Genomic DNA, 16,376 nt, shown 5'->3' with positions numbered 1-16,376 from the left:
ACAAAAGGAGAGGGACAGATGCCCTTTGGCCCTTTGGCCCATCTGCTCTTCCTCTTTCCTGTGTTTGGAATGTAAATGTGACAGCTAGAGCAGAGCAGGAATTTGGCATCATTTTCCTCTGGATTATTTTTATGTAGGAAAAAACAAATGTCCATATGGTTTAAGACACTTTATTTTAGCTTTCTGTATGCAACCAAACATAATCCCAACTAAAGCAAGCCTGTTTTTGCTAGTTTGTAGAGAACAGAAGAAAAGAAACATGGAGAGAAGATTGAGGAAATAGGGAAGAGACAAAACAAAACAAAACAGTGTTAAGATTCTACGGGTGGTGTATTCCCTTAAGTCTTTCAAAGAACAAAACGTCCGATCTATTCTGCCATCACACGTGTTTTTGGCGACACAAATGAGCTCACGGACAATCGGTAAGTAGGGAAATGATGTCAATGTAATAATGCTCAAGTCATTTTGGTTCATAAACAGTTTTACTCAGCATGTGATTTCCAAGAAATCAGGAGCAAACTCCCTCCACAATTAAAGAGCAAGCTTCAGCGACAGTATATGAATGCCTTAAGAAAGAAATCCTGCAGTGGTAACTTCCTTTAGTGAAAGCAAGGGTGGGGTTAGTGGTTTCAATAGCTGCTGCACATTTCCCTACATTAAACTATTTGCCTGGAGCTATGAAGACAGGTAAGAAACTTGCAATATTTCCTTCTGTATTTTGAAATTTTGGGGGGTGTCTGGGTGGCTCAGTGGGTTAAAGCCTCTGCCTTCAGCTCAGGTCATGATGCCAGGGTCCTGGGATTGAGCCCCACATTGGGATCTCTTCTCCGAGGGAAGCCTGCTTCCTCCTCTCTCTCTACCTGCCTCTCTGCCTACTTGTGATCTCTGTCAAATAAAAAAATATATTAAAAAAATTTTTTTAAAGACTATTTATCTATTTATTAGAGAGAGAGCAAGAGAACATGGGTGGGGTGCAGAGGCAGAAGGAGAGTAAGAAGCAGACTCCCTGCTGAGCAGGGAACCTGAAGTGGGGCTTGATCCCAGGACCCTGAGATCATGACCCCCGCAGAAGCCAGATGCTTAACAGAGTTAGCCACCCAGGAGCCTTCCTTCTGTATTTTTTTTAATGATGGATCCTCCTGAATCAGATTTTTAATTTTGATAAATCTGCTCTCTTGAAGCAAATGCTTCTATATTTCAAGGAAGAAAGTGTAAGTCCCCCAATTTAAAGTCTACACAGGGCAAGCTGCTAGTGGAGACAAACTACGCCATTAAAAACAAAACAAAAGAAAACAAAACAAAAAAATCCTGGAGCACCTAGGTGGCTCAGCTTGTTGAGCATCTGACTCTTGGTTTCAGCTCAGGTCATGGTCTCAGGGTTTTGAGATCAAGTCCAGCACAGGGCTCTGTGCTCAGCACAGAGTTGGCTTGAGATTCTCTCTCTCTCTGCCACTCCCCATGTTTACATGCACAGACTCTCTCTTTCTCTAAATAGTTGAATAAAATGTTTTTTAAACAAATACATGTTTATGGTTTTTGTTAGCACTCCTGTTATAAAGTTAGTGTGTTCTGCCTCTAACCTTACTTATCCCATATGCCCTTTTTTAAGCACATGCTTTTGTAGAACGCAAAGCTTTCTACATGATTTTATTAACAAAAAAACTAGCTGTGCTAGGAAAACAGTACAAATAGCTCTAGAACAAAGTATAACTGATACAACATTCCTCTTTCACATCTCAGTGCCAATTTTATGGCCACAGTTGGCTTTCTGACCTGCTAACTTCTATAATTTCATCTTCTAGAATCATCTAGGAAAAAAGTCTTGAAAAATATCAAGACTTAAACATTTTACTCCTATTCTCAGAGGAGATATACTTTTCCAGAATGAGAGCATGAGTGGTGGGATGCAGGAGTCAGGGGCTTGGGACAGGAGAGCAGTGGGAAAAGGTCTCGGGCAATAGTGATGAAAGGTCCCCAGAAAACCTCCCCGGAACTGACAGAAGACAAATTGCTCAGATGGGGTTCCTGGAAAATGCAAATGAGAGGATATGCTTGGGCATATGGAAAGCTAACACTTAAAGGTGTCTTGCAGCTCTACTGAGGGCACTGGGAAGAATTAGCTGTAAAACCATAGACAGTTCTAACTTGGTTTGAAAAACAAGATATAGGACTGTACCTGCAGCTCCCACTATACAGTGTGGACCACACATCCTGCACTGGCCATCAGGACCGAAGAATAAAAAAATGGATGTCATCCTGTTGCATTTCCAGAGTTCCGGTAATAACCCTGTACTTTTAATAGGAAATTTACTTGTCCTAAGCACATGGAATACTTCATACTTTTGTGCCTGTGGCATAGCTCAGAGGGCTTCTCTACCTCTCAAAACCCTGGTCAGGAAGCGTCATCCCTGCACTTCTCCAGAGATATAAAGTTCTGATATCCACTTTCTCTTTCTGAGTATCCTTATCCAGACCTTTGGCTTCAAATAGCAACAGTATATACACCTACTTGTCCCAGTTTCCTAGGCCCAGCCCAGATCTCGCTCCTGAAAAATTCCTTGGTTATCTTATATACCTCTTTGACAGATATTAGGCTTATTGTGATGTAGGCCTCCCTCGAAAAGGGTGGGCCTTCATAGGGAAACAACCTTTTAAAATACATGCAGGTGAATACCTATTCTTCTCAAACTGTTCCAAAAAATATAAGAGGAAGGAAAACTCGCAAATTCATTTTATGAGGCCAGTGTCACCCAGATACCAAAACCAGGTAAAGATAACACAAAAAGAGAGAACTATAAGTCAATATATCTCATGAATACAGGTGTAACAATTCTGCACAAAATATTAGCAAGCTGGATCCAACAATACATTTAAAAAATCATATACCACAATCAAGGGATGCAAGGTTGTTCAATACTTATAGATCGATTGACATGATATAGCATGTCAACAAGAAAAAGGATAAAAACTGTATGATCAGTTCAGTAGATGTAGGAAAAGCATTTGATAAAGTGCAATATATATTCATGATTAAAAACCCTCTGCAAAGTAGGTCTAGAGGGAACATACCTCAATATAATAAAGGCCTTATATGAAAACCCTATAGCCAACATCATACTCAATGGTGAAAAACTGAGAGATTTCCCCTAAGGTCAGGAACAAGACAAGGATGTCCACTCTCAACACTTTTTTTTTTTTAATGTTCCAAATGTCATTGGTTTATCTTATTCCACTCTGATGCAAAACCAAAGATTCTACTACAGCACAGAGACCAATGTATTGAAAGGTCGTGAGAAAGTTCTGTGGACCTGCTGACGGATCAGGTCTTTTCCTTTGTAACATGACACTACATTATCGCTTAAGGCACATGTTTCAAGTAACCCTGTGGAACTCAGATGAAATGTGGCACAAACATGATGACTTCTAGGCATGCCTTCAAGTACCTCACTCAGGATGGACCTGCGATCTATAGAATTCAGTGTGAGGAGGATTACAATTCTTTTTTTTTTTTTTTAAGATTTATTTTTATATTTATTTATTTATTTGACAGAGAGAGAGAGATCACAAGTAGGCAGAGAGGCAGGCAGAGGGGAAGCGAAGCAGGCTCCCTGCTGAGCAGACAGCCCGATGCGGGACTCGATCCCAGGACCCTGAGATCATGACCTGAGCCGAAGGCAGCGGCTTAACCCACTGAGCCACCCAGGCGCCCGGAGGATTACAATTCTTTAGAAGAATAAAAATTTCACACTTTAGAAATTTCACATAAGAATTTTAAGGCCAAAACATCGTGGGTTCCCTTCACTACCAGGGACGAATAAGATGCTTACTCAAAACCACATTAAGCTTCTAGTTCAAATCCCAACCCAAACTTGTGACCTCCTGCACTGAAATTCTTTCCTTTGATTAAAGCTGATAGGGTCAGTCTGATGCCTGGTCAAAGGGTCTGAGTATAATCTGGTCCAATCAAGCTGGCATTATTTACTCTAGCAGAGAAGTTCTACAGCCCGGCTTGAATTTAGCAGCAATGTCAAAATGGGTATTGTTATTGCTGACTGTCCAAGCAATTTTTATTGACCTTTCAATCTTCTCATTAACCTTCTTCTAGGTAGACCCTCCAGATTCAGCGTCATGATTCACATGAGTGTGCAGCTGGAAGTCTGCAGCCTTGTAACACAGGGCAAAATTATTCTGTGATAGTTTGCATTGTCTATGTCAAAACTCACCTGATAGCCAGTAAGCTAACCTTCAAAGGCTAACAGAGCCCAGCCATAGATGGTTGGTCTAGAAAAATCTATATCAACATTACTTAGGAAGACCTTCAGCATTGCCCTGGTAGAGCAGAGACAGACCCTCTGGTTGAAGATATGTGTAATACACCAACTTACTATGACCTAGGAAAGGCCACCAAGGATGTCTTCAATAAAGGATATGGAATCAGAATGGTCAAAATAGATCTGAGAACCAAGTCTTATAGTGGAGTGGAATTTTCTACTTCTGGTCATGCTTATGCTAATACAGGGAAAGTGTCAGGCAACATAGAGACCAAATATAAAGTATATAACTATGGGCTTACTTTCACCCAGAAATGGAATACAGACAATATTCTTGGAACAGAAATCTCTTTGGAGAATAAGTTGGCTGAAGGGTTGAAACTGACTTTTGATACCTATTTATATGGAACACAGGAAAGAAAAGTGGAAAATTGAAGGCCTCCTATAAAAATAGATCGTTTTAGTCTTGGAACTCCCACCACTTTTATTCAACAAAGTATTGAAGTTCTAGCCATAGAAATTACATAACATAAAGAAAAGGCATGCAAATTGATAAGGAGGAAGTAAAATTCTCATTATTTGCAGATGACATGATACTATATACATAAAACTCTAAAGACTCCACCAAAAAACTATTAGAATTAATAAATGAATTCAGTAAAGTGTCAGTCATTGTACAGAAATCTGTGGCATTCCTATATATTAGTAATATATAGGAATAATAAACCAGAAGAAAGTGAAAGTAAGAAAACAATCCTATTTATAATTATACCAAAACAATGCCACATCTAGATATAAACTTAACCAAGATATAAATGACTTGTATTCTGAAAACTATAAAACACATCTTGAAAGAAATTCAAGATGCTGCAATGAAATGGAAAGACATTTCATGCTTGTGGATTGGAAGAACAAATATTGTTAAAATAGCTATACTACCCAAAGCAATCTACATATTTAATGCAATCTCTATCAAAACACCACCAGCATTTTTCACAGAACTAAAAAAATCCTAAAATTTATATGGAACCACAAAAGACCCTAAATAGCCAAAGCAATCTTGAAAAATAAAAACAGAACTAGAGGCATTATAATTTCAGTCTTCAAGTTATAATACCAAGGGGTATAGTACAAATACAAAAATATATATTAAAATAATATGGCACTGGCATAAAAATAGACACAGAGGCCAATAGAAGAGAAAGGAAAACCCAGAAATAAACCCACGATTATATTGTCAGTTAATCTTCTACAAAGAAGGAATGAGTATACAAAGGGGAAAAATATATCTTCAATATATGATATTGGGAAAACTGGACAGCCACATGGAAAAGAATGAAACTGGACCACTTTCTTACACCAGACACAAAAATAAATTCAAAGTGGATTAAAAACTTATACATGAGACCTGAAACCATAAAAATCCTAGAAGATAGCACAAGCAGTAGTGGCTCTGACATTGGCCATAGCAACATTTTTCTAGGTATGCTTCTGAGGCAAGGGAAATGAAAGCAAGAGTAAACTATTGGGACCACATCAAAATAAAAAGTTTCTGCACAGCAAAAGAAACAGTCAACAAAACTAAAAGGCAACCTACTGAATGGAAGAAGATATTTGCAAATAACTTATTCAATAAAGGATTAGTATCCAAATATATAAAGAACATTTACAACTTAAATCCAAAAAACAAGCAATCCAATTTAAAAATGGGCAGAAGACATGGTCAGACATTTCTCCAAAAACTTCCAGATGGCCCACAGACACATAGAAAGATGTTCAACATCACTCATCATTAGGGCAAAGAAAATGAAAACCACAGCAAGATACCATTTCAACCTATCAGAATGACTTAAATCAAAAATACAAGAAACAAGTGTAGTGAGGATGTGAAGAGATAGGAACTCTAATGCACTGTTGGTGGGAATGCAAACTGTTGCAACCACTCTGGAGAACAGTATGGAAATTCCTCAAAAAATTAAAAATAGAACTACCCTATGACCCAGTAACTGCCCTACTAAGCATTTACCCCCAAAATACAAAAACATGAGTTCAAAGAGATACATGCAACCCCTATGTTTATTGCAGCATTATTTACAATAGCCAAACTATGGAAGCAGCCCAAGTGTCCATCAATTGAGGAATGGATGAAGAAGATGTGAGATAGATTTATATAGATAGATAGATAGATAGATAGATATAGATTTATATCTATCTATCTATCTATCTATATAATATTTATAAACACTAAAAATATAATCTTGTCATTTGCAATGACATGGATAGAGCTAGAGAACATAATGCTAATAAAATAAGTCAACTGAAAAAGACAAATAACATATGATTTTGCTCATGTGGAATTTAAGAAAGAAAAAAAAAAAAACAAAAACAAAGGGGAAAAAAAAAAGAGAAAGAGAAACCAAGAAACAGACTCTCAACTACAGAGAACAGACTAATGGTTACCAGAGGGGAGGTGGGGGGGAAGATAGGTGAAATAGGTGTTGGGGATTAAAGGGTCTACTTATCATGAATGAACAAAATAAAATAATTGAAAATATATGTGTAGGTGAGATAATGAAATACTCTTTCTGACCTTGTTTCATTGTTATTATTTATTTATTTGTGTATTTATTTTATTTTTTAGAGAGAGAGAGGGAGAATGCATGCACACAAGCACATGCAAGGGTGGAGATGTGGAGGCACAGAGCGGTAAGGAGAGAGAGAATCTTAAGCAGACTCCATGCTCAGTGTGGAACTGGCCTTGGGGCTCCATCCCACAACCCTGAGATCACAACCTAAGTGGACATTGAGTCAGACCATGAACTGACTGAGCCACCCATGTGCCCCAAGTTGCCTTTAATTGTCTAGGCAATCTGCTCCTTATCTTGTAGACTTTTGTTACTTCACTGTGTAACCTTGTTGAAGGCATTTTTGGTGACAGGGAATGCAGACTTATGTTAAAAATTTAACAGCTGGAGTGGTAAGAATGTAAATAATGCAACCAGGTGACAAATTGTTCAGGGGTACTTCTGGACATGCCTACGTAAGGAGGCCAAGAAAATGTCTCAATTTACTCTTTGGCCTGGCAGCTGAAATCCTATTGACACCAATTATTACAGAAATCTTAAGCTCTGAGTTGTTAAAATCTGAAAACCAATATGGATCCTAGGAAGAGAAAACTATAGTAATTCTAGAATTATAGGAAAACTTCTATTCCCCAAGCATCAAAGACCATTTCAAGCATTGCTCCAGCCCTCAGGAAGTTTCTATAAGATGAAGTAATGAATACACAGAAGAAACAACTGGGAAGAAAAGCGAAGACAAGATCACTTCTGATTACATGTAAAATTACATGGTAAGTTCTATGACAAGAGCTGAGAAATAAGGGTGCCATCCAAAAGTCAAATTAATACAATTGCCTCATTATCCACACACAAGAGACTAAATGTTTGAAACTATAGAAATTTTCCTTGTGAATATAGTTCAGAAATTATGCATTTTCCTGGCCATGTAAATGCAACTAATATGGTTGATTGTGAACATTTGGACATTTTGGTCATGTCAAACTTGGAACAAAGCATCTGGCATCCTTTAAAGGGTGTGCGCTTTCACAATATAGGGAGGAATCACTGATAGAATTCCATAGTTAAAAGCAAATACAATTTTTAATATGCTGAATGAGTACTTTCCTGAGTGATAGAAGAACACTCAACTAATAAATGATGGAGCTCAGGCTAACCCAAATGTCAGTGTGGCCCATCTCCTGTGGAATGTGGATGCACTTAGTGACTTCAATGATTTTGCGTTCTTAATAGAACCCAGATGATCTTAAATATTCCAGATATTATTAAAAATTAACTCGAATAGAAGTAGACTCAAAATCCTATAGTGTTCCTTAATGATTGTTTTGGACACTGATGTAGGAAAAGAGCTTTGTGCTTTTACCAACATGGCTATTTCAAATGTGCTCTCATAAATTCTTCTATAGTATCGATCTGTTCTTTATATTTTCTATATAAGAATTAGGTATCAAGTACATTAAAATATATTTAAATTTTACTCCTTGTAACACTTATTCATCATGGTCAGTGAAAGAATATAGAAAATAGAACCTTGAAACAATGCAAGTGACCCAAATGACAACTGAAACTCTTCCTTTTTAAGTCATATTTCACTTTTGTTTTGCTTGAAAATTTTCAGCAACCCCCTAAAATATTTCTATTTTGTAGAGGGAAGGACTCTCTTAATGTGGTAAAATTTAAATATTTTAGTGAAGCAGAATGCAACAGATATTTTTGAAAGGGAAGTCAAATACCATAATTTAAGTTAATTTTAAGTCAACTTCAGTATATTTATAAGTTACGTTTAACTTATTGGTATGTCATCCAACCATATTTTTTTATCTGTGAAAGGTGTGTATCATGAATGTGATAGAATTTTTAGTACTGATGATCACTTCACTATGGCGAAATAATCTCTGATGAAGGAACTTTAAAAACAGCTTTGTAAAAGAACACAAGAGCACTAATTCAAAAAGATACACGCACCCCTACGTTTATAGCAGCATTATATACGATAGTTAAGATATGGAAGCAGTCCAAGTGTCCACTGATTGATGAATGGATAAAGAAGAAGTGGTACATATATACAATGGAATATTATTCAGCCATAAAAAAGAATTAAATCTTGCCATTTGCAAAGACGTGGATGGAACTAGAGTATAATGCTTAGTAAAGTAAGTTGGTCAGAGAAAGACAAATAACAGGTTTTCCCACAAATGCGGAATTTAAGAAACAAAAGAAAGCAAATGAGCAAAGGGAAAAAATGAGAGAGAGAGACAAATCAAGAAACAGATGTTTATTATACAGAACAAACTGATGGTTGGGGAGATGAGTGAATTAGGAGATGGGGATAAAGGAGTGCACTTGTGGAGATGAACACGGTGATATACAGGAGTGCTGAATCACTGTACTGTTCACCAGAAATCGATATAACACTGTATATTAACTAACTGGAATTAAAATTAAAAACCTAAAGAAAAGTAACTTTGTAAAATTGTGGATACTTGGGAAAATGGTAATTTAACAATAGAGGCTATTCAGATTTACACATGAATGTTCTATTATAAAATAACCAGTTACACTAAATCCAAACTTTTAAAGTACAGTTTACTAAGAAATAATTACTCACTTTTCCACAAGTGTCTTTACTTTCAATGTTCTTTTGAAATAGGGAGCACCCCTTGTGCATTTAAACAGTGACTGAATCAACAAAATATAATTTACACATTTGATTTTCAGGAAAATATTCTCTTTTAAGTGAGATTTTCTAGAATGTACACAAACAAATTTGTTCCAGGAAGGTCAGCTGAGGTGTGTTTTAAGTGGTGGTTTTACTGTTCAATAAAACATTGTTTGTAATTTTGTTGATGTAAAACCCTGAGGAAGGAAATGTGTTCCGGAATGGAAGCAAGCATTACAAAGAGTTTAGGGCAGTCTGGTTTGTCATGTGGCTGGGATTTCAAAAAGGAAGAGGAAATTGCGTAATTCGGTAGAGCAAGTGACAGGCAAGTGATCGGCTGTTTTTGGTCTTTATGGTAAAATTAAATCTTTAGAAATAGCAACAACATTAATTATGGTAGTACTATGCATTATTAGTGTCTCCAGAGCCTTAAAAAAACAAAGTTGTCTGTTCTAAAAATGGAATAAAAATGTATCTTAATCATTCTTATCTTTACTCCTCACTATAAACAACATTATAAACCAAGAAGAGACCTAAGAGGCATTTTTAAAAAATAAGAATACTGTACTTTAGGCATAGCATGGAATATAAAGAGATTTTAATATGTAGTAATATCTTTGGTTAGGCATATTCTCCCATGGTAATTGTTAGAGTATATTCATATTTGTGGGTCTGTTTTTGTGTCAGACCATTCAAAGTCCAAAGAAAGTGACATGTTCTGGAAAATAACATTAGCTAGCATCTGTGGCTAACCTGTAATCATGGTTTGGGTCTAAGCTAATAAATAGTATGTTGATCTTACTATGCCTAGATAAATATTATTCAAAGATGAGTCATGTAAAGTGATATGACTACATTTCTTTCCTTGGTCAATTTGCCTCATTTTTTTCCCACTGCTTTGTACTCGAATTCCTTATTAATTCACCTTCCCTTTCCGAGAAATAGGAATCACTTGCTATGTTCAAATATGCTACTTTTCTTGGAGACAGTCCCACTAGAGCCCTCTATTATCCAGTTGTAAGTGGGATTGCTCCTTTCTGGGCCTCTTGCCTAGCTGTCATTTAACAACAACAACGTCCTTCAACGATCTTCACCTTTCTGAGACTGAAGCCTCTGTGTTGTGGAAATTTCCCCATCCCTTTTTTCTTTTCCTTGTTGGATTCTTATTTTTGTGCAGCAAATGCACATTTAGGTTGTCATTTACTTTCTGGAAGAGCATGAGAGAGAAACTTTATGGTTCTTTGCAGTATTTATAAAAATGTCTTCATGTATCCAATTTGAATGATCTCATCTACCTCAGACGTAGACCTCCCCGTTAGAAATCACTTTCTCTTATAACTTTGAAGGCATAGCTCCATTGTTCACCAGTTTCAGGCATTTCTGTTGAGAAGTCCAATCCATTCTGATTCTCAGTCAGGAGAGCCTGTGCATGAACTCAGTCTCCAGTGCCCTCTCCTGCTTGAAAGTGGGGAAGAACCGAGGCTGAAAGTACCAACTCTCTAATCAATTTTTTTTTAAAGATTTTATTTGACAGACAAGAGAGAAAGAGTGCACAAGAAGGGGGAGCAGTCAGCTCCTGGCTGATCGGGAAGCCCAGTGTGGGACTCGATCTTAGGACCCCGGGCTCATGACCTGGGCCTAAAGCAGACACCTAACCAATTGAACTACCGAGGCACCCCATCTCTGATCAAATGATTGGTCTTCCTGACAACCAGCCTCCATCATGAAGCTATCTAGAGCTCCTTCCCCCTCCAGCTATTAGCCATCTTATTAGCATAACAAGGAAACATCTATCACTCCTGAAACTCAAAGTGTTTCTTTCTTTCTTTCTCTCTCTCTTTCTCTCTTTTAAATTATTAACACATAATGTATTATTTGTTTCAGGGGTACAAGTCTGTGATTCATCAGTCTCACACAATACACAGTGCCCACCACAACACATACCCTCCCCACCAAAGGGTTTCTGAAGTTCTGATCCAGGAACTGGGGACAAAGACTATCTGTACGCACACCACATACTGTTATGGCTTTGACAAATGCTAATGTCACTGACTACCATTATGATATCATGCAAAATATCTTCACCACCCTGTGTTTCACCTGCTTATCCTTCTCTTTATTCCCTGAACGTCTGGCAACTATCTCTTACTGCCTCTATCGTTTTACTTTTTCCATAATGTCATATAGTTAGAATCGTATAATATGTAGCTTTTTTAGACTGCTTTCATATAGCAATGTGCATTTAAGTTTCCTCCATGTCCTTCCATAACTTGATAGCTAGTTTCTTTTTATTGCTAAATATTATTCCATAGAATGGGTGTACCACTGTTTATCCATTTATGTATTGAATGATATGTTTGCTTCCAATTTGGGGCAATTATGAATAAAGCAGCTATAAATATTCACATACAGAGTCTTTTTGTTTATTTTTAAAGATTTATCTATTTATTTGAGAAAGAGCATGAGCAGGAGGAGAGGCAGAGAGAGGGGGAGAAAGAATACCAAGCAGACTCCATGCAGTGTGGGGCCCGCCTCGGGGCTTGATTTCACAATCCAGAGATTACCACCTGAGCAGAAACCAAGTTGGAAGCTTAAACAACTGTGTCACCCAGGGACCCCCGCTATGTGCAGAGTTTTGCGTGGACATAAGTTTTCCACTCATTCGAGTAAATATCCATGAGCGTGATAACTGGTTCCTATGGCAAGACTATGTTGATCTGTGTAAGAACTTCCAAATTACCTTGTAAGATGGCTGTACCATTTACATTCCTACTGGCAATGAATAAGCTTTCTGGTGGCTCCATATCCTCACTGGCATTTGGTGTTGTCAGTATTTTGGATTTTAGCCTTTTTCCCAGGTGTGTAGTGGCATTTCATTGTTGTTTTAATTTGTATTTCTCTAATGTTCTATGCTGTTCAGTCTCCTTTCATATACTTACTTGTCATTTGTGTATCTTATTTAGTGAGGTGTCTTTTCAGATCTTTTGCCCAGTTTTTTTTTTTTTTAAAGATTTTATTTATTTATTTGACACAGAGAGAGAGAGATCACAAGTAGGCAGAGAGGCAGGCAGAGAGAGAGGGGGAAGGAAGCAGGCTCCCTGCTGAGCAGAGAGCCCGATGTGGGACTCCATTCCAGGATGCTGAGATCATGACCTGAGCTGAAGGCAGAGGCTTAACCCACTGAGCCACCCAGGCGCCCTCTTTTGCCCAGTTTTAAATTGGGTTGTTTTCCTATTGTTGAGGTTTTGGAGTTCTTTGAATATTTTGAATACAAGCCCTTTATCAAGTATGTATTTTGCAAATATTTTCTCCTAGTTTGTGGCTTGTCTTTTCCTTTTCTAAACAGTGTCTTTCACAGAGTAGAGGTTGTAAATTTTAGTGAAGTCTAACTTATAAATTTTTTCTTTCATGGATTGTGTTTTTGTTGTATCTAAAAACTATGACTGGGGTGCCTGGGTGGCTCAGTGGGTTAAGCCGCTGCCTTCGGCTCAGGTCATGATCTCAGGATCCTGGGATCGAGCCCCGCATCGGGCTCTCTGCTCAGCAGGGAGCCTGCTTCCTCCTCTCTCTCTCTGCCTACTTGTGATCTCTGTCAAATAAATAAAAAAAAAAATAAAAAAAAAATAAAAACTATGACTAAACCCAAGGCCACCTAGATTTTCTCCAATGTTATCTTTCAGAAGTTTAGTTTTGCATTTTAAATTTAGGTCAATGATCCATTTCTTTTTTTTTTTTTTTAATGGTATTTATTTATTTCAGAGAGAGAGAACACAAGCAGGAAGGAGGGGCAGAGGATGAGGAAGAAGGAGACTCCCCACAGAGCAGAGGGCCCAATGTGGGGCTCAATCCAAGGACTCTGGGTTCATGACCTGAGCTGAAGGCAAACACTTGGCTGACTGAACCACCCAGGCACCCAATTGATCCATCTCAAATTAAGTTTTGCAAAAGGTATAGAGTCTATGTTTAGACTTTTTTTTTTTTGCTAGCATGTTTGTCAAAGATCCATTGAATACATTCAAGCTAATCCTAAAGTCTTTATGGAAAGACAAAAGTCCCAGGAGAGCCAACCAATACTGAAGAAGGTAAACAAAGTCACAGGCCTGACAGTGCCCAATGTTAAACCTTACTATAAAACTACAGTATTTGAAACAGTGTGGTATTATCAAAAGACTAGAAAAATAGATCATTGGGACAGAATACAGAGGTTATGGGATATTGCTTTTGCGCAGCACCATACATAACCTTGAACAACCAGTGAACTTTATTTAGCTCAGTTGGACAAAGAGTAATAAAAGCCGAAGCTTAAAGTTGTAACGAGGCGAGGAGTTGAGAAGGTTTAGAGTTTCTGAGCCTGTGAGTGGAGAGGTAAAGTGAGAGGGTCCAGATAAGTAGGAGTAAAGTGGTGGAAGTCCAAGGCTGTGAAGGAAATCTCCAAAGGATAGGTTCTCTGGATTCTCTTTGTATTGTAGGTGATGTGAACCAAACGACCCTGAGCACACAGGAACACGGCAGAGGGCAGGTGGCACCGGTCCTCCCATACCACCCCTGGGGAGGGTGGAGAAGGTGGGGAGCACAACCTCGGGCAGCGGGTGGGCAACTTTACCCTCCCCGACCCTAGCACTAGCAGGAGCAGCCCACGCCCTCCCCCCCCCCCCCCGTCCCCCAGTACCCCCAGCCTGTTACCATAGGGACTGGGTCAGCTGACCTGGAGCCGCGCGCCTGCGCGGGCGGAAGGCGGGGGCGGCACCGTGACGCGCCTCGCGGGCGGTCCTCGGGCGCGCGCTTCTCTTCTCCCTTCGGGTCTCGGAAGTCTGTGCCAGTTACCGGAGGCGGCGGGGCGGCAACGGCGGCGAGCGGGTCCTTGTGGCCTAGGTGAGCAGCGGTGTGGGGGAGAGGGCTGTTCCGGCCGCGTCCCGGGTGCGGGGACTAGGGGCGGAGGCGAGGGATCCCCGGGTCACCTAGCGGAGAGCGTCTGGGTCTCCGCGGTTTTCGGGAAGCGGCGGCGAAGTCCTCTCCTCAGTGGTCTCCGCGCCCGTCCTTGCGCCCTCCGGAGCCCGGGGCGAAAGTTGCGCGAGCCGCTCGCTCTGCCAGCGACCCTTGCGTTTCGTGGTCCCGCCCGGGACTGGGGCGCAGGGTGAGGGGGCGGTGAGGGGGACGGCGGGGGTGTGGCGGGGTTAGGGGCAGCGCTGCGGCCCGGCCCGCGGCGACGCCGGCAGCTGCCGCCTCAGCTCGGACTCCTCGTTCGGGTCCGTCTCGAGCGTTTTTGTTCCTCTTGGCTGGGATCGCTGGGGACCGGTGGGGGAAGAGCGGCTGGCCGTGGCTCGTCACGGTGCTCTGCGTGCCTTGGACTGGACCCAGTCACCTTCCTGGGTGGCTTAGTCGGCCCGCCCTGGATTTGGAGGGGGGAAGGAGGGGTCTGTTGAGTGGGCCAAGCCTTGCCTTTCTGGAAGGGGGTTGGGAGAGGTCGTTCGCTGCGCGCCTGTTCTTGGAGAAGTTGGAGAAGAAACGATGAAGAAACGTTCCAGCAGGGTGTGTGCAGAAGGAAGTATCCCTTGAGATGGAATGACTCAGAGTTTTCATTTCAGGATTTCCTTGTAATAATGGGAAAGTGAAGGCATCTGGATGTGGAAAGTTTTCCTTTTCACCGAAGTGGAATTATTTAATTATGGAGCCTTCCAGTGTGCCAGGTTTTGAAAGGAATTTCTAGGTTATCTGGTCTGTATATATTATCTGCATACGTATTGTGATTTTTTTTTTCTTGTGCTCGCTTTGGCAGCACATATATTGTGATTATATTTTTCTTTATGTAAGTATATTTCTTGAGAAGTACTTGGTTTACCAGACTCTTAACATCTACGTGTTTGAAAGAAAAAGAACAATTGATTAAAAAGGAAAATTAAATTGAAAACAGCTGCAGGCTGTTAGCTTTACCTTCAGTGTATGTGATTAAAATACAGATTTTCCGTTCTTTACCTTTTCTATTTGAGGTTGAGGGAAATGGTAAAAGAAAAAAAAAGTTTTTTCATGTTTTTTGTTCCACTTCAGTTCTGTAAATTTTTTCCTTTAAATGGTACAGAAATATTACAGATCAGGTGATTTGTGCTATAGAATGAAAATAATTAAGTGGAATGTCCCTTAAAATGTTCGGGAAATAGTCCATTATCCAGATTTAACTTTGACAGCATTAAGATTTAGTTATTTTGAGCATTATAAGGATATAAAAATCTTTACCAGAAGAGGATGAATTTACAAATAGTTGGCAGTTGAATGTACTCTTCAATAAAACCATTCCTTAAATTAAACATGAGTCAACTATTTTTTTTTTCCTGTTTTTGCCAGATTTAGGTACTTTTTTTAAGGTAGTAAATGCCAAGATTTCCTAAAAAAAAATTTCCACTAAACAACTTTAAAATATGTCCTGCATCTAGTAATAGTTATATTAGGATTTATTAGTTTCTTTTCCAAGTGCTGCCAACATAATTTGTACATTTATTTGATTTTTGAGGCAGTAAACAGTAACATGGCTTGGAATGTAAGCAATAAAAAAGGTGTGCAGTGTAGTCTCCTTCCTTTTAAACGTCCTCCAGCCAACCACAGTTCCTCCTTATAGGAGTCAACTGTTTTGTTTTTTAGGTATCCATCCAGGGATATTTGATACCTATGCAAACATATATTCTCTCCTTTCCTCTTTTCTTTTTTATTGTGGTAAAATACACATAACAAAATTTATTAAATCAACCATTTTTAAGTATGCAGTTCAGAGGTTTAAATACATTGACGATGTTGTACAACCATTACCACCATCCGTCCTTAAAAACCTTCATTTTGTAAAGTGGAAACTCTATACCCATTAAACAATAACTCCCC

The 16,376-nt window shown here is 39.3% G+C and overlaps 2 protein-coding genes and 1 pseudogene across 5 annotated transcripts in view; 1 reads left to right on the top strand and 2 right to left on the bottom strand.

Moving 5' to 3' along the window:
- The window catches only part of LOC131826802 (cytochrome P450 7A1), a 46,241-nt gene extending 31,892 nt beyond the window's left edge, over nucleotides 1–14,349 (bottom strand). The window contains exon 1 of one of the 2 annotated variants that reach the window (XM_059166393.1): nucleotides 14,215–14,349. The gene's annotated coding sequence lies outside the window, so the exon portion shown is untranslated. The remainder of the gene's footprint in view (nucleotides 1–14,214) is intronic. The other variant, XM_059166394.1, reaches the window with a different exon arrangement.
- LOC131826805 (voltage-dependent anion-selective channel protein 3-like) lies at nucleotides 3,599–4,937 on the bottom strand (annotated as a pseudogene).
- Nucleotides 14,243–16,376, top strand: part of SDCBP (syndecan binding protein) — a 37,618-nt gene continuing 35,484 nt past the window's right edge. For all 3 annotated transcript variants that reach the window (XM_059166399.1, XM_059166398.1, XM_059166397.1), the window contains exon 1: nucleotides 14,243–14,381. The gene's annotated coding sequence lies outside the window, so the exon portion shown is untranslated. The remainder of the gene's footprint in view (nucleotides 14,382–16,376) is intronic.

The sequence above is a fragment of the Mustela lutreola genome, chromosome 3, assembly GCF_030435805.1.
Source record: "Mustela lutreola isolate mMusLut2 chromosome 3, mMusLut2.pri, whole genome shotgun sequence".
Lineage (NCBI taxonomy): Eukaryota > Metazoa > Chordata > Mammalia > Carnivora > Mustelidae > Mustela > Mustela lutreola.
This window is presented reverse-complemented; position numbering and strand designations above follow the sequence as displayed.